Source organism: Cimex lectularius, unplaced genomic scaffold (assembly GCF_000648675.2).
Source record: "Cimex lectularius strain Harlan isolate CLEC.00 unplaced genomic scaffold, Clec_2.1 scaffold111, whole genome shotgun sequence".
Lineage (NCBI taxonomy): Eukaryota > Metazoa > Arthropoda > Insecta > Hemiptera > Cimicidae > Cimex > Cimex lectularius.
In genome coordinates, this window is record NW_019392681.1 from 1,449,643 (window position 1) to 1,474,412 (window position 24,770).

General features: G+C 36.4%; 1 protein-coding gene across 1 annotated transcript in view; it reads left to right on the plus strand.

Moving 5' to 3' along the window:
• Positions 1–24,770, plus strand: part of LOC106668641 (phosphoinositide 3-kinase adapter protein 1) — a 139,953-nt gene that overhangs the window by 70,155 nt on the left and 45,028 nt on the right. The window lies entirely within an intron of this gene.

Consider the following 24,770-nt stretch of genomic DNA (forward strand, 5'->3'; position numbering starts at 1 on the left):
CAATAAACAGGGTTGTTATAATTTGATCGCAAGAAAAAACTAATTTTTGGCAATTAAAAATAAGAAATATCCGCGTTATTTTTGGATTACTATCATAATATTATATAACCCATCAGTTACTGAAACTTTTAAAGCTCTCGGTGATCTGGCAAAGCCCCTTTTCTTAATATAAATTTATCTAATCTAATTACTGGTTCATATAGACGGCCTCATATAACAAATCCAGTTAGCTGCAAACAAAAGATATATTTTTCATAAAAAAGCAGAGTAAATTAAAAAAAGTAAGTGAAGAAATTGCGTTCTTAGATCCTCGTTCTTTTCTCGTTCTCGTACGTAAAACTGTATAAGGTCAAATCGCAGCTGTAACGAATCTCTTCTTTCAGCACGCTGTCAGCAGAGTATCAGGTAGGAAAATAAATGGTAGCTGGTAATTTTTAAAAACAAAACGTCTAACCGGGTCGAAAGGGTCGTCATAGCCGTTGACGTATCGTTCAGTTGACCCGGCAGATCAATCTGACTGACAAATCACCGGTGACACAGTGACTGAATATCGGCTACTCATAAATTCGTCGGCAGCTTGGTTGAAACAAAACAAAAAACAATAGCGGTATTCGGCTGACGTTTCATGCAGAAAAAGCCCCCGGGCTCCAGCGGGCCCGTTAATTTTCGTTAAGTTATAGCCACTTGCGGGCCGCCGCCACCTGCGCCATTCCGAGAAGACATATGAAACCAATCTACAACCCCGTAATGGGCTACCGGCCGTGGAACGGGTGGTCTTCATCATTGCTCCAACCGTATTAGGCAAAGTTGAAATCCAGATGAACGGAACTTACGAAAAATCCCTTATGATATAAAATTACTTCATGATCTAGTTAATCCAACATTAGCTTTATGAGTCGAGAGGTTGCGCATGAGAGCATTCCGTGTTCCTCACAGCCAATAAATAATAAACCAAGGTCGAAATCTAAATAATCTTGCCAACGTTTCAACCAACGTAACTACACAATGCAACAATTTAAAAACTATAATTTGAACTTCCTGATCTCTGGTTAAAAGGAGGCCTCAAGGATTTTACGCTAAACTTTTAAAAAACTGCATATTTGTATAATTACGATAAGGTTTGTATAAAATATTACTAAAAATATTTCCATTTTTGACATTTTTGTAACAACTAATAAGTATTGAGTCATATAAGCTCAGAAAAACATGCTATCCAAACACTAGGCAGCATATAACTTATTTATTGGGGTAATGAAAAAGCAGGGAAGACAACTCCCTCAATTGCACTACCACTTCTGAAGCATTTAGTCTCCAGAAGCAGTCAGATTGAATGCGAAATAAACATGGGGCACACAACAATAAGTAAAATCAGACACCCATTCTTAGAAATGCGAACTAAGTACATGATCGCGGAACACACTCTTTACAACATCTTACAAAGTCTCAACCACTACAAAGAAGAAGAAGAATTCAGGACATCGGATACAATAAAATATGAGCAATCAAACTCATTAGGGAAGTACACGTTTCAACCTGGCATATGTGCCACTTGTGATTACAAAATCTTAAAAACAGTTACAATGGCAAAAAAGTCAGCGTAAGATCGCATAGCCAAGCAGCTTTAGCATTAGCTTGTAAACAAATCACATCAAAATTAGTGAACTGCATCCAAAATCTCCAACTAAAACAGCCTGATGTTATCTTATCAGGACCCAAGGGAATTTTGGGTAAGGCAGACACACTGGCCAGAGGAGGATCTGGAAGGCCTTGAACTTTCTCTTCGGAGAACAAAAACAAATATCCTGGCAAAGCAATCTCTCAATGGATATATAACCTGGGATCCCAAGGAAAGACATTCTAGCAACGACAGTCATTGGCCCAGAACTTCTCAGGAGAAAGATCGAGTCGATTGCACTAAATTAGAGAACTAGGAAAGTACAATAAGCCAGAAGCCTGCAGAGCTTGTTGAACCAAAACCCCCACAACCTAGTATCCATCATCATCAACGACTTAAATATGGTTTGAAATTTTAACTCGACATACTTTAAGATGTTACGATGCATTTCTATTAATATTTTACAAGATTTGTAGTCCTGAGGAAAGTAGATTCTAAACTTGAAAGGGTAGCCAACCTCTTTTTCGAAATTGATTATATAGTTTTATAGTTGACTTAGTTTCAAGTTCCTCGCTGTATATAAATTGTCGAGGAAAAGTCTTGTCGAACATTTATATATTCTCGTTTAAAAGTTTGGAAATTAGAAAAAGACTTGTTCAGGAAGTTTCGGGTTTGATCGATTGCGCTCTTATTTATTTACCTGTTTGTATTGGTAAGGAATATCATTCCCTGTGAGGTTTTGGATCAGAAAGGCAGCAAAGTCTAGTTTAACAGAAAAGTTTTTTTAGAAGCAATTTCGCTGCACGTTGGTGAAGATGTCGTTTCGTCAAATCCGGCTCCTGAATCACAATCAGCCCTGCGTATCAACTTAGCCGTACTTGATAACGATATCGTAGGTAGTTAAAGCCAGGTATCACGTCCTTCCCTTCCCCTTTGGCCGTTCCGAAAACGGAAGTTTCCCTCGCCGGGGGCAGTAACCCTGGGGAAATGACCCTCGGGAGTCGATCAAGAAACCTCTGGATGTACTTCCTTCAAACACTCCGTGACAGGAAGCCCCGGGTTCCGCTCACCCTTAATTGGGCATCCGGCTCCCCCTCCGTGCTTGACGGCTCTTTAAATCCTATGTGCATTCGCATTATGGCCATGAACTGCAGTGCTTGATCGTTACAGGGTATGTTCCTTGTTTTTATGATGCAACTTATAATTTTCTAATTTATTTTAGCAATAAAACTTTTTTTTAAAGGACAAATTCATACGTCTGCATCAAATAGATTATAAAATAATGTAATACAAGCGAAAATAATGATAGAAACAAATAAGGAACGAACATCATACAAAAAATACAGTTTGAATTGTTCCATCATTGTTTGTTCTTTTCTTTATGATATTTATTTTCGTCTGCGTATCTACCTGCCTCCTCATTGGTTACGTCTGTAAAACGCCAAATTCGTATTTTATTGGAATAAAAAAAATTAAATAGATGAACAGCTCGAAATTCTGACTTATTTGCCTCATGCTGAACAGCCCACAAACTGCTAATCGTGTTATGTTTCGTAAAGTCGAGAGGTTTTGTAAAGACTCGACACTAACTCGGTTTGGGGCCTGCTATCCTGTAGGCTATTTAGTTAACTATTTTAAGGTTAGGCTTATTTACCACGTGCTACTTGCTTATAAACTTGCTTATAAAAAATAATCAGAAAGGTTCGATTGAGAAACGAAGGATCCAAAATTGAATATTAACAAATGTTATTCATCAAGGCCCTTTTAAACAGACAATCTATCAACTTTGTCATTTTCAATTATCTTTCATTTAAATACCTTCAAATAAAATTACTTTGAGTTTTAAAATCAATTAATCGTCATCAATCATGAACAAGATCTTACAAAAGTTATTCAAAAACCTAAGAATTACCTCCCACATTAAGCAGATGAAAATATCGAGGGGTCGTTAACGTTTATTCGTACTATATTAATAGTACAATAACACATTAACATGATTACAGTGGTTGTGCGGATACTTTAAAAATATCTAGGTCTTTTTTTCTTAACGAGCCTTACTACTAATAATGATAGGAATATTTTTGATGGACGGTCAGGGTCAGAGGGTGGGAAATGAACCCATGACCCCGGGATGTACGAGCAAACAGACCCGGGCGAAATCCACTACGCAACTGGCGTTCTCTACGTTACTTTACAACTATAAAGACTTAACAAATTCTAAGCAGTCCAGTAACACATTTAACAACAGTTGCGTGAATAATCTAGTTTTATTTTTAAGGTTTGCAGGGTTATATACCTGTAATTCAATCGTTTCCGTTCGTCCTGTTCTGTCTGTCCTTGTCAGCGTTTCCAAAAGGTTGTTTGTCTTAAATGCGAGAGAGTTGTCTTGTTCTTGGTCTGCTTATATGATCAAGCACCCAGTTAGAAATTAATAAGAATTAAGAAAAACCACCCAGACCCCAAAAAGAAAAACAAAAAAATATTCATCGCGTATTTTTCTCGTCTAACTACATGTAATCATATCACATATGCTTGGCTTTACCTGGAATTTGGTTTATCTCGAACATTTCACCATCCATCATCCAACATAATAAATTATGATTATTTGGAGATCGTGAGGAGCGACCTGGAGTGACGTAGGTTTTAAAAAAACATTTTCCTTATCATGCCACGTTTCGACCTTTATTGGGATCATCGTCAGGGCTCAAAGTGTTTGTTTTCCGTGTAGATGTGTCATTCTTGTCTGTCGTGTTGAGAGACTCTCTCTGACACATCTACACGGAAAACAAACACTTTTAGCCCTGAAGATGATCTCTATAAAGATCGAAACGTTAGCATGATAAGGAAAATGTTTTTCTAAAGCCTACATCACACCAGACCGGATCTCACGATCTTCAAATAATCATTAACTAACGGTCACTAAACCCCACACATAATTACCTATCAGTATTATTTCTTGATTTCAGAAAATTGAATGATTTTAGTGAACAGTCAAATTTTAACAATCATCTTCATTAGTGGGTATGTTGTATGGTTATATTTACCTCCCTCTAAAGATGATAGTCCAAAATGATCGGCCCGACCCAACTTGAACTTCACCACTCAGCAAACCCAAAAACAAGTTTCCCAAATACAATTTAATCATCAAGTCACTATGCTCGTCTAACTAAATGTAAAATCTTATATCAGACGCTTGGTTTTACGTGGGGGTTTGATTTATCCAGGACCATCATCCGTCATCCACCCTATCACCTGACATCGCCAATGCAGTTTTTCCAGCCATTGATATCAGAATAAAAATTGAGATTGCTCATGTTTTCATGTCACAATAACCAAATCGTAACAATTAAAGCAATCTCCAGTGGTGAATTTTAAAAATTTAAAATTTTTAGAAGATCTCTGTAATAATTGGTGTAATTTGTTACATATAGTTGTGATTAAAGGGCGTTTAAAAACTACTTATGTTTCTTAAAGGTTATAGTTATCTTATCCCAGTGTTATGGTGATTTGTCAAAAGAGACTTTGACTGACTGAAAGATAGGGATTCAATTAGTCAAAAGTCTCGACGTTCTTGTGTTTGCTTATCGCAGTTTTTCCACCCATCGGCCGTGATTTTTCACGACGGAGGAAATCGGGTGTCATGGCGCAGGAGGAAGTCGCCTGAAATAGACGGGATGGACCGTCACGTGTTCCGCCGCACGTGTTCCTTGTTGTTTAGGCAGATGTTGCCGTGGCCCAAACACAAAGGGCCTCCTGCACCACCGGCTGTTATCTCGCCGTCCTACCTGATTTCAAATTCAATCCCTGTAATCCGACTCGAAACCACCAACGGATGCAGAACCGATGACGGTGGCGATGGAACAAAAGCCGATAATTCTGACTCGGCCGACTCTATTAACTATTGAGGACAATGGCAGTAATCAACCGACTCTATTTGACGATCCGTGTTGTAAACCCGAGTGGATCTTATTATCAAACCGTTTATTAATTGTATTTGTCCAATCAAGTTGAAGGAAAACAGCCAATACTACGTGATGAAGAATAAAGCCGACCCAGCCCTGAAATAATGAGTATTAATTATTGATGGTTAGATGAATTGCTACTTCCTACTATTTTCCTATTAAGACAGCCTTTACAATTCTGTTTAATTTAATCGCACTTATTTTTGCATTATGAGAAAAATAAATTAAATTTGGGTTGTTATATAATGCCAATTATCTCCGTCCAGTAACCGCTTAAGGGGGTAGAGACGTTTTGTCCAGTTTTTGTTTGATTTCACGTGTTCTCCGTTGATTTTGATACCCTTTTCATTTGCAGAAAATTCTTTATGTTTTTAAACATCAAACACTTTAATTTTACCGTATTAGGCACAATTTTAGGTCATTTGTTCAAAGAGAAGTCAAAAAGATTCATGTCAGTTTTTAGTCATTTTTCGGTACCATTTTATAAAATTCTATTTTGGTCTATTACCACCTATCTTTTTCTAATTTTATTTTTCTTAGTATATTACAAATTCAGCAACAGTAAAAAAAAATTGCATTGCTCATTTTTGGCAATAAACTAATATTGTGACAATTTTTTTTAAAAATTACATCTATTGATCCTATATTTTGTTGGTAAATAGTTATCAATTGAATCTAAAAGAAGATTAAGTAGATAGAACAACAGAAGGGCCCAGGACGACAAAAAAGTGTGCTATCGCGGGAATTTTTTGTGTCCACTAACCAATCCTTTCCAACAAAGATTTTTAATTTAACTATAATAACAATCTTACAAAATATTTTACTACCGATTTGTTTTAGTAGCAATATCAACGATAAGATATTAAAACTAATCTATTGATGTTTGTTTAATCAATGTGCAAACCGCCAATCTTCACTATTTGTCACGAGGTCGAAAGTTATCTGCCGAATTAGTTATGCGCTTTTGTGCTAAACTTTTCGCCTATTGTGTCCCAACTCTACTATTGATTTCCTTAGATAACGTTCTTTTATTTAATTCTGAGTATCATTTTAAGATTTAGCTCTTTAATTATAGCATATCAACTGCGCCCTTTTAGTGCTGTGTAGTGGGTTGTCTTGAGGTGAACTTTTGGCCGAGGGTTATTCCTAATGCTTTCTTTGGGATGCTTTGTTTCCTTATTTCTCAGACTTAGAGGTGGTATAGTTAACTTCTTTCCTCTAGTGATGGCACGATGTGTTGTGATATTAGTTCACCAATTCCAAGTATGCCCTCCATCATTAATTTGACAATAAAGTCAAGCTTACAGTGGAATCCTACTTCCTACCTTACTACTTCAAGAAAAGTGGAAAGGTCAGAAAGCCCGATTTACGGAAATTTCACGTGCTCACTGAGCAACAGAAGCGATATGCGACATCTTGCTCGGAAAGAAAATTTGAAAAAAATGTTTGGGTGAGTTTAATCTTAGTAAAAAATCCAAGTTCATATGCTTTAATCTCGGGAATTCGATTAACACTCGATTCTATTGTCTCCAATCGTATGATAAACTCCTATTTGATAGATGTTTCTAGGTGGATCTGAAGTCCATCAAATCAAATAGCTATGCTTGATTATAGACGACCGTTTAAAATGGTTCTCCTACTCTCATATCTTTTTAAATATTTTTATTTATATTTTTTTACGAGGGTTCGCAACAGCAGAGGTTGTATAAACCCTGGTGGTGCCGGTGTTAAAAAAAAAAAAAAAAAAAAAAAAAAAAAAAAAAAAAAAAACTTATTTGTAAGTATGTTGGGTTCGAATGCAGGGCCGCTGGATTCGAACCCGGGACCTTTACCTTACCGTGATGAAAACTGTGTCAAGCCTAAAACAGTTGCGGCCACCGACGCCCCGTTTAACTATTATTCTATGCCATTAAAAAAATCGTTTCAATCCAATAAAAATTTTGAAGGAATGTGTACCGAAGGGTGAAAAAATACAACTATTCAGGAGGAACGATTTCCTAATAGGGCCCGAGATTTTCCCAATGCCGCCCAATTTACTCGCGTAAAAGCGCTACTCATATATTCCTTTGCAGTGAAGAGTTGATAGTCGATGTTTTGTACAATAGTTTTTGGCCCAAAATTGCAAAAACGGTGATAATCGCCATACAGGGAAAATTGTGGGTAGTTGCAAGTTCGTCAAGGCAAGATACACCAAAACACTTGATTCGCGACTTTCAAAAATTTATTTGAAGCACTTCTAAAGCACTAAATCGCATGAAATCGTTCTGTGCAGAACAGGTTGCAGTTTAATATAAAATATACAAAATGTTTATTTTTATCCGAAAAACTACCTCTTCCCCCTTAGGAAAGGACGAAGAAACTCGAAGAAATCCTGATAATTCTTTATTTTTCTCTTTCTCTGTTAAATATCACTTTTCTAGTAATAAAACATTGTCTATAATATCGAAGACAGAACATGTTTTATTTAACACGTTACAGCATGTTTTCCGTTTTGAGAAAAAAATTCGTGACTAATTAATTTCGGCACAGATGCGATCCCGCGCTTCTTACAAATTAACATCTTCCGCTGCCAAAATTTACAGAAATAAACTACAACCGTACAGCTTTAATTTTAGCAGTAAAGCCCCTAGGAGGTTTTTCACAGTGGTTTGCTATTTGTCTTTTTGTGTCCGGTTTAATTTTGTGAAAACGTTTGTAGAAAATTTCGCACCATTAATCGATTTAAAAGACGCAAATTGCCCAAATTTGTGACATTTGTGAAAAGGTACTTAAGAGCTTTATTACGCTTTTCAAATCCACCTGCATTGTCAAACTTGAACAAGGGCCACTTTCGAACTTCCTTACACTTTCTTCTTTCTTTCAAAATCAAGCTCTTCTTTCTTCTAGTTTCTATTCAAGTTTCCATTCAACATCTATAAACTCACAATAGCACAAAGAGGGATTTTGTTGTTTTTAGGATAAATCTTACGATGTTTGTTTGCCTGAAAATCAGCTTATTGCCCATGAATTATGGGCTTATTATCTACCTCCCTTGGTATCTCCAATGCGCTGATAACGTCCCTCATAACTGATAACAAATTCTGGCGATTAGAGTTTATCTGTTTTCAAATAGTTTTTTGAAGATCGAAACTTGTTCAATCACTGTCTTCGTGCGTACATTTTAAAAATACGCCCGAGCGTGTATTTTATTTTAATGTGAACAATTAGATCCTTTTGTTGTTTGAACTTTATCGTGAAAGTTCAGAAGCTGAAGGTTTGAAACGAACTTTGTCTTTCGGAGTAATTGGGCCCAACTGTATAGCTAACAAAGTTTAAAAATTGGATGTAGCAAAACGGTGGTCAAAATCCTCTTTAGAATGAGAAAGTAGGTTTTGTAATAAGGGACTAGGTACAATGTAAATTGTTTGAATTTTTTCCGTAGGTCAATAACAAAAATTCTAAAATCTTGTTTCCAAGACGTAAGAAACGTGTTTTAAGATGTTAATTTTTTTTTGTTATCTCTTCTAAAGCTAGGCGGAAACGGGGGTTAAACCGTTTGATAATTAGGCCGCTATTCTTCTCCCGGCGGCCGGAAGCTCGGGTTCATTAGTCAGGTTATTCCTGTGCCCTTCCTCCGCCACAACTCCTACACGTCTTTGATTTAACAGTTAGGAGCTTTTGAAGACGTGACAAAACAAAAAGGCGAAAAAACAAAAGCTCATTACTGAAAATAAACTACCGTTTGTCATAATCCTTGTTCCGGGGGTTTGAAAAACGACCGATTTCCCGTTATATTCAAGGATCGGAAGCGGCCCGAGCAGGTGAGACTGGTTTTAGAGTTATCCAAGGATGAACACGAAGGGGTGATATGTCGATTCTTTCTACCTCTGCGACGGATATCCCAAGGATTATTTTTAAACGGAAGAGTTTTGCCCTGACTGCATTGAATTAATAGCGAGCGGACATCTCAGTTTTTCCGAAACAGTCGGCTAATAAATTAAAGCAGTTTTGGAATTGCTTCAAACTCAGGTGGCCTTAGTGTTACCCAGGCGTGGGTAATTTCTCAGCCGCTTCGTTTCTACCCCCACGTTCTTTGAACATTTGATGATCACCATAAGGGGCAAATGATTATATTGTATTTTATATAAAACACCTCATCATATATGACATAGATTTTTCTAACTCAACAGTGTTTTACTAATTAGTCATTACGTTCTTTATGCTACTGAAAAAAAAACCCGTTTTGTATTTTCATCAATCATATGTCATCATCCAGACATCAACCATCTAACCACCAAAATCTGTTGTTAGACTTCCTCGATTTCATATTGTAAATTTAACGCAATTCGGTTTTTCGCTATACACACCTCTAGATATAGTGCTTTGTGTTCACATCCCTGACCTACCATTAAAGATATAGAAGCTGATTTGCATCTGACAGGCCAAAGATCTGAACTACAAAATCGGTTTCATTTCCCAGGATATGCCATCATTCAACCCTAAAAATCCAATTTTGATTGACATGTCACAGTTGGTTTTATGAAAGGTTTTGATTCATCCGGGAGATGCCATCATCATTTATTCAGCCTGTAGTTTTATTCCTTCATTTCTGAATAAAAAATTCGATCGCACATATTTTCAATCCACACTAGCCAAATTGTAACAATCACACCATCTCCAATGATATTTACCACTGAAGATGGCTAGAAACCGGATCGCGTCAGACAGACTAAAAATAGCGACTAAAAATGGTCAGACCAAAAGGATCAATGCGAGCAAATTTCAGGTTCAACACTAAGGACCTCAAAAAGAAATTCATAAAAAAATTTATTAATCACGTCTTTTTACAAGTCCAAGTCAAACTTGTCTTAATGGCATCTTTAAAACTCAACAAATGGGAAACATTTTTTTTACTTGAAGACTGCATATCAAGGATTTCATTGCTCACATACATAGGGAGTTTTGGGAGGCCGGAAATACAAAATTACATGTAAGATGAACGGGAAGAGGAATTTTTCCAATGTTGGTAACAAGCACCTGACATTTTCGTGGAATTTACCCTAAGCGGTTGGGACTTACTACGGTCAAACCATACAACTGGCATCATCTGACATTATTCTCCATTCTGAATGAAAACTCGATCTCGTCTCTAATGCACAAAAGCCCTCCGAGAGACGACATGAACAGGATGAATTCAATCAAAACTTCCAAATAAATCTAGGTACCAAAAAAGAATGGGAGCGAGAGGGAAACACCTCCTTTACGAGTGGCACTATCCTTTGGTACTCAGATGGATCTAGAACACAAGAAGGTACAGAGATAGGAGTCCTGGAACCCCCAAATACTCAAAACCCATGGAAAAATACACCAGTATCTTCCAAGCTGAGATTCACGAATCGAAAGATGTACCTAACTCAACCTGAATAAAGGGTACAAGAACATGTCAGATAGCCAAGCAGCTAACAAAACACTACGCTTAATTATCATGTTAGTTCAAGGATGGTGAACTACAAAACCAACGTATTAGGTACGCAGAACATAGTCAGCCTCTGCTGGGTCCCAGGACAGATGGGAGTAGAAGGCAACGAGGAAGTGGACATCCTTGCAAGGCAAGGAGCTACTACACTGCTGACACGACATGAACCCTTCTGTGGCATAGGAACCCACACTATTAATGAGTATCTCAAACAGAAGGACAAAAAGAAAATGAAGGAACAATGGAATCCAAGAATCTCTTAACCATTTTCGGAAGAAAAGAAATTACAGAATGTGCCAAGGGAAGCAGGAACTGAATTTTAATAGGATTCTTAACAGAACACTGCAAGCTAAATGTACACTTAAAGAAGATTGGAATAATCTAAGACGGCACAAGCAAATTCTGCAAAGTGGCAGAGGAGACACCAACAAATCTACTAACAAACTGCGAAGCTACACTTTCCCGCAGAAGGAAGTGCTTTGGGACGTGCAATAGAAAAAATTCAACCATTGAAACCCGCCCTATTGATCAAGTTTCTTGATGAAATAGGACTCACCGATGTGCTTTATGCAGAGAATATAGCTCTTAAAGGGCACAGTATACTACAGCCTGAATATTACATCTATATCTACATCTAATTCACAAAAACCCAATTTTTGAAAAGTGTCATTTAAAAAATATGAAATATACATACATCATATATCATGCACTCTCCAATTCCAAAGCTATGATTCTCCTTATTATATAAAAAAAAGCATCATTCGTGATGATTTATGTATTTTAAAGACCTAGGAATTGAAAATAATAGAATAATAATTAAAAGTAGAATTAAAACAAAGCATGTAGAACTTAAAAATCTCAAATAAATAAATCGAATTTCTGATTTAAATGTATATAAAAATAAAACATTAATGACGAACCAAATTTTCATAAGTGATTTCCAAAAGCGGAAATCAATACTTTTCAATTCCTGTCGAATTTTCCCCAATAAATTTGTATAACAATTTACAAAATGTAACTTAAAGTGGTTTATAGCTTTTTCGACGCGACACCCCCACGAGAAATAGAACTTGAATACCTTCCTGAATATTATAATGTGATGTATGAAAATAGGGGTAGCTTTCGTATTGTAACTAATCATAACATAAATCATATATTAAGTCAACAGTTTACACAAATCAATAAATCATGTATAAACCAATCCAATTAATCAAATATCGACCGCTAGCTGTACACGTCATGTCGGGCTTAATTGCCGGTATAAAAGTTAATTTAATAAACCATATTTTTATATGATACGTCAAAAAATCAATTTAATATCACGGTTCGAAGATAATACAGATTTATAATTATATAAACATTAATTTATTATTATTTATTAATTTTTCTGAAATTTCTGTGCAAACTGTTGTTTTTCAAGTTCAGTTGCTATTATAAAAAGGTTTATACTGTTTTTTTATAGTAGAGGAAAGCTACTTTAAAAATGTAGTTTGCACTTTGATAACCATCAGAATTTTAAAACGTAAATTAGTTTAATGATGAAATCAGTTTTTAAATGGGTTTATGTATTTCAGTACAAATGGAATAGATTTGTTTTTTCGACGCGAGTCTATTTGAATTTGTATGGCATTTCGTGGATGTAGGGGATTTCTTCCGGGGGAAATATGACTTCCACAATGGCTTAGCCGTCCGTGTCAAGCTAAGCCGCTCGCGTGTCACCTCCAATGGAACTAATATTAATCATGTCTTCACGTGCCCGAAGGAACATCAGGGCTTTCATCAGTCAAAAGGCAGGAAGAAGGTTCGCCGGAAGGGGCCAGAAAAACTAGACGAGATACTCACAGAAATTAGTCGTGCCATGCCCTCGCGTTAACGGAAAACAACACGGAGATACCGAAACGTGAAACTATTTTTACGAACCTTTGGTAAAAAACATTGGAAACGTAACGCCTTGTTTGAGAGTCGCTTCCTACGGCTAGGAAGTATCCGTTCGTTATTGTTAGTCGCGGAGGCGTTTGAAAATAGATACTTTTGACGCGTGTCAAAGGGATGACACGAGGCATCGGGGGACCGAGGAAGCGACTGCCAACTCCTATCAAAACACGCCGTTATTAATTCAAAATGATTGTCGAGAGAGATTACAGAATGAGAAAGTACATCGGGCAAACGGTTCGGCGATTGACAGTAGAGTACAACAGATGAATTCTACTGGAATCCCTATCTGCATCATCGAACTCTTTGATAAATTGATTAGAAGTACAAACTGATTACAAATAAAAAAAAAATGATAACCGATACAGAATACAGGTTTACGCCTTGCTGTGGGATCACTCAGATCTAGCCTTTCAGTTAGCCTTCATGTTGATGCAGGGGAACCTCTTCGTGATTATCGTAGGACGTTGCTGAATTTGAAACTGTGTTCCTTCCCATCTGTTAGTTTACTTACAAACGGGCGCATCCTCACCATAGATGATGCCATAGAATGTAGAAAGAAGCACTTTGCCGCCAGATTACCCACTCACCTGCAATCCATAAATGTTCAGATTCTCCATTGTACAAAACGAGGGCCCCTCCAAACGCATTGCTCGCTAACAGTACCTTAGATTAATCTTAGCCTAACGAAACATCTCAAGGAAAATACCGCTCCTTATATATATCCACAAGAGTTTTAAAAAATTCGCTTGAGGAAACAACATTTGTATATACAGACGAATATCTTAACAAAATTAGTCAGTGAATACATCCAAAATCTCCAAAACCTGGGGAAACACAACAACCTGATGATATCTTGGTCGTCAGGGCACAGGGGAATTTTGGGTAATGAGAACCCAGACAGTCTGGCCAGATGAGGATCTGCAAGACCATACTTAGGCCCCGAACTTGGGATAACAAAAACAAATATAGAATCCTCCATCGCAGAATGGATGCAAACAAAACAAAAGTAGAAGTGGATAAACTCTAGCGGTGCTAGAATAATAAACTTATGGTGAAACAACCCTCACTAAGACTGGCAAAAGCATTGCTGCAATTGGAGAGGGCGAACCTCACAGGAGTTGTAGGACTACTAACCGGTCACTGGCATTTGAGAAAACATCTACACAACATGAATATATACAAAGATGATCCCATTTGCAGATTATGTAATGAGGAGAAGAAACAGCTACCCATATCATCTTCGAATGCGAAGCAACAGCTCAATGGAAATTCAATGTAACATATGAAAAAAAAACGTAGGGAATCAAATTGCAGCAGCGACAGTCAATGACCTAATACGTCTAAAGAGAAGGATAGTATCTATTGCACTGAACTAAGGAACTAGGAAGGTACAATAAGCCAAAATGCTTCAGTGCCTGAGGAGCGCAAACATCCCGCTTCCTAGTATCCTTTTTACCATACCATACCATATACAGACGGATCAAAGGACACAGGTGGGTTTGGTTTGTCTGTGGACACCGTCTGTGTATGTTCTTTTTATCCCATCCTGCAGCAACTATACCGCTGAGCTTTATACAATGGATGAGTGCATTAAGGAACAGACTACCTCTAAATTTTTAAAACTTGTAAACTGACCTACATTCCGCTCTGTTGAATTTGACAAACATGTTTTCCCCATCCTCTTGTGCAGAACGTTTTAAATGCACTGTTCTGCAGTGCCGGAATGTAACGGCTCTCATCCTTCGGGTAATTGGGCACAGCGGAATAGTTGGGAATGAAGCCGCGGATAAAGCCACAAAACGGACGATAGAACATGGCAAACGGTCAGGCGTTACTCCCCGTGAGGACTTCTCACTTCAAAGAAATGATTTGGCTACCGTGGCAAATAGTTCAGAATGGAAATAGAAATGATAAAGAAGTTAAACCCCAAGTCATATTTTGGGGATCTTCTTTTCGATCCTCAAGACATGAATAGTTCGTGCTAACTCGTTTGAGAATAGGACACACGAGACTCACACCTGGCCGTCTCATGGGCAAGGAAGATCCCTCTACCTGTGTAGTGTGTAACGTACCCATTACTGTGTACGACAGCCTTCAGAGCTAAGAGGACGATAGGAAAAGTGATAATATGCCATGCTGCCTGAAATTCAAGGACATAACACCATACCAATTGACAGGCTGATAAGACTTCTAAAGGAAACTAATCTATTTTCAAAAATTTAAAGTAGAAATCTAGCCGTAAGAGTGACATCATGCTAGATTTTAAGGCGCCTTTATTTAAAAACAATATGAAAATTTTTAAAGTAACGTTCTTCTTGGGATCTGCGACTTATCATCGATTCTACATTTCAATCCTTCAAAAAGGTCATCAGGAAGGAGTTCATTTCGACATATTCAATAGTGGATCAGGAGTTATAAGCAGGGCGAGGCAAGACTCAGATTATATCCAGGATTATGCTGTTTTCTTTTCATCAGCCTCGTTGGATTCAATTTTTTGCCCAGAAGTCAGCCAGGGAAGATAGAAGACCAACATCTACCTATTTGATCTTTCCATTGCTATTAGTTTTTGTCGGCCAGACGTCATTAACAATTCAGCGGTGATAAGCAGATCGAACGCAAAACTCTCCAGTAATAACTGACACAGGCTAAATACGCATAAACGGAAGGAGTCTGAAGGACCTACGGGAATAGCCAACTCTGCTGAATATGACGGAATGCGATAAGGTCGAAAGAACCAACACTCCGCACATCCCAAGAATAATTATTCAAATAATTATATTTACCAACTACTAATTTTGGTGACTTGCTTACTTTTGAAAATTTTTAGGACATTACAACTACCTTCAAGTAGGTCCGACTCACATACCAAAACCCATCATCTACTACCTTCAAGTAGGTAAATTGAAACAATGAGCAAGGTTTATATATACAATTTTTTTTTTTGGCGTTATGATCTATGCATATTAGCCATGGTGACGAATTCTTATATGTGTGTTCAAACTGGGGGGGGGGGGTTATCGTGAAAAAAGGGCCAGAGGCGACGGTGGGAATCGAACCCACGACCGCGGCGTGAGAGTCTCTCATGCTAACCACTCGACTACAGCCTTCTGTACTACAGCTATCTGATTTCGTTGGTGTCCGAGTGAATCAAGTCACGATAGCTCAAGTGGCGGCGTATTGAGCCGAAGGTCGTGGGTTCGAATCCCACTCGTGGCACTAACATTTTCACGTCGATCAAAACCTTACATATAAAGTTTAATTAATTGAAAGAAGTAATTTGGTGAATAGACCACTACATATAATGGATTTAGCTTTATATTAGTTTTTAGATGTAAATTTTTTTAAAGCCATAAGAAATGTTTAGTCAAACCTACACAAGGGGTTCCATTAGAAGGTGGTAAAATCTGTAGTCACTTTTGCAGGATTTTCCATTACAGGCTTTCTAAGTAATTTCCAGCCTGCCCCTCGTCCTCACCCTCCTTTGCTTTCTTTATCCCCTTTTAACACTGGCAAAACCTGAGGGGGGCTTTTAAACAAGTGTTTCACGCCGTGGAGCAGATGAGGAGTTAAAAAATTCACCTAGGGCCGAGTCAGCACAAACGGCAGAATATGGCCGACTAATCAAAGTTGCAGCCCTTTTTTTCGGGGCCCTCGTGAAATATTTATCACGACAGCGGGGGAGTGAGAGATATTTAAAAATATGGATCACTAAATTTGATCTTCCAGTTCATTAGTTTCTTGTTGTGAGACGTCAAATTAGGACGGTGAAAGCTGCCCTTTATAATTATCCTTTTGACAAGATCGGCTGATTTGATACACGAGAATGAAATATGACTACCAACTATGATCTATTCTCATGTATATTATAATATAATTGGTTTCAGTCTTTCAAATTAACGATTATCTTTCAATTAGAAATTTTGAGGTACCTTTTTGCCACATGCTTTTTTATAATGCCACACATTTTCATCACTTAAAATGTACACAAACACAAATTAGAAATTAATTAAATTAGATAAGGGACAATGACTTTCTGAAGTGTTTCGGCACTTCGGCATATTCTGGATCTGGGTTATAAGCAGGGAGAGAATAGCCTGCCTACCATCACGTATAACTCAGTAGGAAGGAAGGGAATAGTAAATAAAATCATAGTGAGAAGTGTTCTGGAAATCTGAGAAGTCATAAACTTTTTGTTGGGTTTTTTCCGACCATAACGCATTTTGTCATATTAGTTGTTCATCATTAAGCAGAGAGCGGCATGGTATCGGAAAAGTCTCGGAAGGAATCTCTTCAAGGAAGATTTTAGAGGGTTATAAAAAATGAAATTTTTCATCGTTGTGATTATAAACTTTCAGGACCTGCTGTCATAATGTTTCTTGAATATCAAGGAGCTTTAATAAAGTTAATTGAGCTTTTAATAGCACACCCGAGCCAGACGAGAGTTCATTATATCAGAGCAGGTTAATGGTTTACATTCGAGCTTTTCTGGGCCAAGAGGATTTTCATTGTTTACTCTAATATGACATTTTAAAAAAATCTAGAAAAATGCAACTTTAAACCCATGCCGTTGATATATGAGGATCTAAACTAATATTTTCGTGTCGGACAGAAAGAATCGATTTGCGACACATAACCCCGAGGGGGAGAAAGCGTCTAGAAAATGGATTCGGGCTAAGTGATACACGATATGCCCATTTAGGGGGCTTCTGCACCAGACGAAAATCACACCTCGGTCTTGATACGAGCTTTTCCAGCTCCTGGAGACCCATGCGGCCCTCATAATTCTTCCAAGTTTTTAAAGGCTGAGAGGCAGATGGGCCGTGACTCAAAACAAGGCGCCCGTTACGGAGATTAACAGCTGTCTCTTCGGGTTTACGCCCGGTTAGCTATTTGAGAAAGAGCTCCGATAGGTGGAAATGCTTTTTTGGGAATTTAGACAAATATCTTAAAACATAAAATCCAAAAGGGATTTTCTTTGTGTTAGAACATCAGAACTTCTTCCCGATGAATGTATAGTGATGCTTTATATTGGAAGTTTTATGGGCGGACAACCAGCCGAGGTTATCGCCATCCCTCTGCCTTTTCCCTTCTTTTTCTGGTCACCGTGTTTTGTTTTAAGCTGCAACCTTTTAATCGTCTCGATCTGATTACTGATTTTCTGCTCTTATATGAAAACTACGTCAATATCATGAAATGCTAGCCTCTCGTTTTTACCTCCGGTTGACGACTACAGAATAGACACAAAATATACAATGCATATTTATACACCATCCGAACCAAACATAGAAGTCTGGTCACATTACTCCCCCAGATTACTCGATATTCCTTGGAGCATTCATTCCAATAAATTAACATAAGTATAACACAAACACAACACAAACACACTTTAAAAATCCCTATAGCCCGAGGTACCCGAACAGCGATCTGTGCCAGCTGCCGTGTCCCAAAATAAATCGACATTTTATTATAATGTTCTTAACAAAAATATCGACAGGATTATGATAACACCAAGATCCAGTCTATACAAACAATCAATAACATACTTCTCCACGTCATTATAATACTATTTTAAGATAAAATATCAGGCATTGTCATAACGAAAATATAACGAGAAGAACCACCCACAGTGGTATTTATAAAATCGGTTATTAAATCAAAATTATAGACTATGCCAGAAAATTTTTTGAACTACAATAGTCCGGGAGTTTGTCCAAGATTTGAATGGCCCGGAGAGCAATTAGGTGGGTCCATCTTTGTTTCGCGGTGTTGGATTCATTCCAGGACGACAGGTGTTGCCATCCTTGTCATATTATAAGATTAACATTTGATATTACATTATACAAAAAATTGTTATAATTTTAAAAAGACACAATCTGTGTAACGCACTGACATATTTTTGGCACTATTTCTCAGAAATGTCTAAAGCTAGGAAGAAATCTTACGAACAAATTACATGCCTAGTTCTTAGCTACATTTCACGAAAAGTGTACGTTTGTAGAAATATAAAATTCGTTGTGATATACGAGGTTTTGAAACTGTAGTTTAATCGCCTTCTGTATATCCTTGCGTCTCCCTGCTTATAGTCCTGGCCAACCCAGAAAACGACCTATCCCGAAAAGCATCTGAAATAAATAAACCAAGATGAATAGTTAGACCAAAAAGACCACAAGAACCAAAATAAATTTATATACATTGCTTTAATTTTTACGTTTAGATTAACAAATTTGTTAAATTATATATAAAAGTGAGTCATAATTAAACAAATATTTTAAGCCTCTGAATGAATATTTCAATGATATATTGCTATTGCATAAATTTCAATAATGATAACATAATTTAACATAGTGATAACATATTTACCATTGTCTTGAATGAGGTTTGAGTCCCACATAATAGAGGCATGTCATGCCTTGGCTCCGTACAGAGAGCGTGTAGGTATGCCGCCGGATTTAAGAATGGTTCTCGGACACGGTAGCGAGTTTCAAGGTCCCCTGTTCTGCTTTTCAGGGGAATTGGGAATTTTTTATTGTATAAAGCCGCCAAAATATGTGTTTTGTGTTTCTGTGTTTTGTATAAGTGAGCGTATTTATTAGAGTGAATTGGGAAGGGCTGATTGTGAAATAACATCCCCATCGCCCCTCGAGCCGTGTACGTTTGTTATAATATGCAGGTTGATGGAAGAATATTGAGAACTTCATTTACTAATTAGAATGAATGCAATGCAGTGTGAATGTATTTATTTGTGTGAAAGCGTATTGAATGTGTGCTGTTATACTACGCAGGCGTTCGGTGTGACGCATGACCAAGCTGTCGGATGCCCCTAAAAAATACAAATAAAAAAAATAAAATAAAATACAGACGCAATTTTGCCTACTTCAGCGTTTGGCCAGGGGTGTAAGTAGCGTGAGGACAAATCAACTCGCGGACCACGAAATTAGTGAATTTAATGAATTAAAATGAAGTATACTTCACTAAGGCTCTCCGTCGCCATTTCAATTGTCGTCGAGAATCCAAATCGATTACACGATTTGAAAAATGGCAAAAAGGAGGGAAAACTCATAAGGTGGGGTTGAGATGGGGAGTTGATGTCGGCGTATCTAGCCGAAGGTCGTGGGTTCGAATCCCTCTCGTGGCATTAACTTTTTTTCAGCTCAACTAAAAACCTTAATTAATTGTAATGATTTAATTGGTCAAGCGGACCACGAAATTAGTGAATATTTCAAGATTATTTATCGTTTTGATCAAATTCGATCTTAGTGATGTCTGATTTTTGCCGTTGGTTTTGTCCGTCATTCGCGATTAGAAAATGGTTAAAGAGGTGGTTAAAGGTTATAAACAGGGCGAGGACTATTCTCTTGGAACAATTGACACTGGCTAAATACGCATAAATAGAAGGTGTTAGGGCTTAGACTCTCCCTGCTTATAACCTTGACAGACCATCCATACTAACTAGTCTGGTAGGATCAAAACAGCGAGAACCTGTTGTCAATAGAATACCAGAGATCCGGTATAGATTAAACTGTTATAATTTCAAATAAAATAAATGAATTAAATTAACAAAACATATAACCCAGACAAGATTAGCATATTTTTATTGATCGATTATGGTAAAAGTAGGATGAGGACATCTTTCCTGTAACAATTATTACAGGCTTAATATGCACAAATAGGAATTAGGGCCATGCTTATCCCTGCTTGATGATAATGGCTATTAAACTGCAATTTTAAAACATTTATCCTTGATTTTTATTAATTGCCTAGTTGGACTAAACTTTGTCCGTGGAACAAAGCTTAAAAGATAAATAATTCTTTCCAGTTTCTTGTTTAACTTCTTAGTGAGTTATTGGGTGTTTTACAACGTCTCACAACTTTGATTATAGATAAAACTTGAATAAATTGTAGATGTATCCCGCTATTTCCTAAGTTGTCCTTATAATTAATGGGAAGCAAGGGAGAATAACTTTAAAAAAACAATTTGACTTGAAAACTTTTATATAAATCTAGAGGAGAACAATGTAAATTGATAGCAAGATAAAAAAAATAGGCAAACAATAAAAGAATATCTTGGATTTGTATATAAGGAGGCAAAAAATAATTTAACGGACATGAAGATGACGTATATGAAATTGGATGAGAAAAAAAGTCATGACCAACTTTGGTGATGATAAAATCTCTCCCACAATGCCTCTTGATACAGTTTAATCTGATCCTTCCAGGCTCGAGAAAGGCTAACAATAAATTTCATATATGACAGTAAAAATTCACAATTTATTGTAGCTAATTTTAAAAGTTAATTTTTGTTTGTCGCTGATGAGGGGAATTGGGAATCCCGAAATATATAGTGTTATCCAAAAAAACTGGTTGTTTCGTTCCATGTTTGTTTAAACCTGACCACAAATTTCAATAATTCTGACACGTTACGTTCTTTCCTTGTCAATGGTTTAAGATGAGGGAGGAAATAAATTATGGATAGTCCGTCGTTTATGGAAAGCGTACCGTTCTTTCAGGACCTTTAAGAACTATAAAATGTCAAACTGAACTTCTTCCATTAAAATTCAAACTGACAAAGTTCGTTTAATTCGCAGTTAAAAGAAAAAGTAATAATAATAGTTTAAACATTATCTCAAAATTGTTTAAAAACGCTATTTAGTGAACCTAAATTCATGTAATTTACCTCTGATTAGATCATCATTGATTATTGTTTATAATAAAATAATTCACAAAATGTTCTCAACTTCTTTATCGCAAAACTCGTCCGGTTTTTGTCATAATCTGGTTGCACCCCAAAACCCCATGATTCGTCATAAAAACAGGAATGACGGCAATGGAAAATTACTTCCCCTTTGTTTCTCTTATTGGATTCTTTCTTTGATGGTGAAAAATCCAAGTACAAGGCCCAGGCTTAGGGCTAACGACGTCTGACATTAAACCCACAATCAGTCTTCCAGAAAAAGTAATTAGCCCTGACTATTTGTTAAAGGGAATGTTTAACTTTTACGTGAGAGAGGTAACATGTCTTTTTTTCCCGCTTTTATTAATTAATCTCTTCGTTGTAATAATAAATAGATATTAAAAATTACTATCAGTATGTTATTCTAATTTAAAAAAACCTATTTTCATAAGATTTCGAGAGTTTAGGCAGAAAATATGTTGAAGTTTTATCTGCTATCCTTCAACCACCATAATGTTTCATTTCATACTTTTTTTCATGCGTATTTCAATAATAATTTCATTTTGTTAATTATTTATCAGATTGATAAAATTATCTAGCAACACAGAGATATAAAATAACTGAATATAATTAGTTAAAGATTAATTATATGTTTTTAATAATAACCTCTTGAGAAAAATGAATGGCAATTAGTTAACCACCTAATTAGACTATTATATTTGTTCCTTGGTTGAATACCAATTAAAATTTCTATTTTTATGACTAATGTTGTGCTTTATCAATGTCTACACGTAAAATAAATAATATGAACTTTTAGTAATGTTTGTGCTGAAATAATAACACTAATACCTGGAATATGAGTAAATTTTTATAGATCGTAGATTAAACAAATAAACAAAAGATTTTATTATTATCTTTTATTATTATTTTTTAAACAAACGAAATTATTTTACATAATATGTTGCGTTTTAATAAATGTAGTTCTTTTTAAATACATTTCTTATTTATTTAAATGTATCAACTGAAATATTAATATTTAGTAAATCCATTAGATTTCCATTTCGTGGTCCGATTGACCAATTTCTTTCAATTAATTAATCTTTATGTAAGCTATTGGCTGAGATAAAAATGTCAGTGTCTCGTGCGAGATTCGAACCCACGACCTTCGGCTTTATACGCCTCTGCTCTCGGACACCAACTCTCAACCATTATATTTAGTTGTTTTTTTTTCAACTCAACTAAAAACCTTAATTAATTGTCATGTGTTAATTGGTCAAGCGGACCACGAAAATAGTGAATTAATTGTATTTAGTGTTTGTCATTTTCAAATTAAACCCAAATTCAAAGTGAGATGAGTACAGATTTGATCTTTGATCCGATTCGGAAAAAAATAACCACAGACTTATTAGCTATTTCTCAATTGTGTGTATGATCTAACTTTGAATTGATCAAATTTAAATCTTTTAATAGTATAAGCATCTGTATATATTAAAAAAGTTCACTTTCTTTGTCTAGCTCACGAAAAATGTATCTAATTTATCAGTACTTTGAAAATTTAATTAATAATTTAAAATTTTAAGCAGAGGTTAAAGCGTTTACACGGCGCTCATCATTGTAAGGTAAAGGTCCCGGGTTCGACTCCAGTGACCCAGGATTCAAACTCAACAAACTTACAAATAGGCTTTTTTCAAAAACACCGGCACTCCAAGGGTTCAATTAAAAAAAAAAAGAAATAACAAATTTTAAACCAAGGAAAGAGATAGACAAGTATAAAGATAGAAAGGTGTATTAATAGTATTAACGGATAGATGGATTGAAAATGTCTATATACATGCTATAGGTAGATAGATAGATACGAGTTACAGAACGAGATGAAAGACGGGTATTTCATAACTGATTAATTGGAGAAAATTTTTTCAAAAATTTTTCCCCTGTAATTTAGTACCATAAATAAAACAAACTATTCATATACTTTTGCAATTGTAAACATTCCCTGCAAAACCTACTCAGTTTTTGTTTTTCATTAAAAAAGAAAATTTAAAATATACATCTAGCAAAAGGGTTTAGGACAGTGAAATTTTATTGAGCGAATTTCAACTGTTTAAATTAATTCCATTATATTTCGTGGTCTGATTGACCAAATAACTTTTTGCAATTAATTAATCTTTATGTAAGGTAATAGTTGGAATGAAAAAGTAAGTGTCACTAATGGGATTCGAACCCACGACCTTCGGCTTAATACGCCGCCGCACCAACTTCCCATCTCAACCTACCTTTCGAATTTTCCCTCCTTTTTGCCATTTTTCAAATGTGTAATCAGGATTCGATTCTCGGCGACAAATGAAAGGCCACGTAAAGCTTTAGTGAAGATATGCTTTGTTTTACCTATTAAATCCATTATATTTCGTGATCCTTAATAATTTTTTTCAATTGAAAATAATTGTGTCCGAGTGGATCGAAGTCACGATAGCTCAAGTGGTATATCGAAGGTCGTGGGTTCGAATCTCTCTCGTGAGACTAACGTTTTCATTTCAACCAATACCTACATAAATATTGTTTAAATAATGTTTGAGAAATAAGTTTAATGTCGATGAGTGTTTCAACTCCAGTATAAAGAAATTACAGAGCGTAGTCTAGTTTGAATAATTTGTAAGACCTATTAATAAAGATTAAGCGGTGCGAACCATTAGCTAAAGAATGTGATAATTTATTGACCTTCCATTCTCATAAAGATAAACCGGGGCGAGGTCCAAAATACGGTTTCCTGTTTGATTTATGTCTGGATTACTAGATGTATTGGAAAATAAAAGAAAGCCGAAATCATTATATTTTACTAGGGCGTCGAGACTATAAATGGCAAAAGTCCAACGGTCTGCCCGGGCTAACGCCCCCGGACATTTACATTTTTCCCCCGGCATAAGCATTTCCCAAGTGAATTTATCTAATTTAAATCACAAGCCGGTTTTTGGGAAGAAAAACCTAAATCGTAGGGATCTCGTGATTTTCTGGATCGGAAAATCAGGCCAATCATTTTGGTCCGTGGACGTGGGCCGGCCCAAGCGGGTCCTAAACTTCGTAAAAAGCCTGAGAAAACTCTCCGAGAAAAGTCCTAACGTATTTACGTCACCGAGG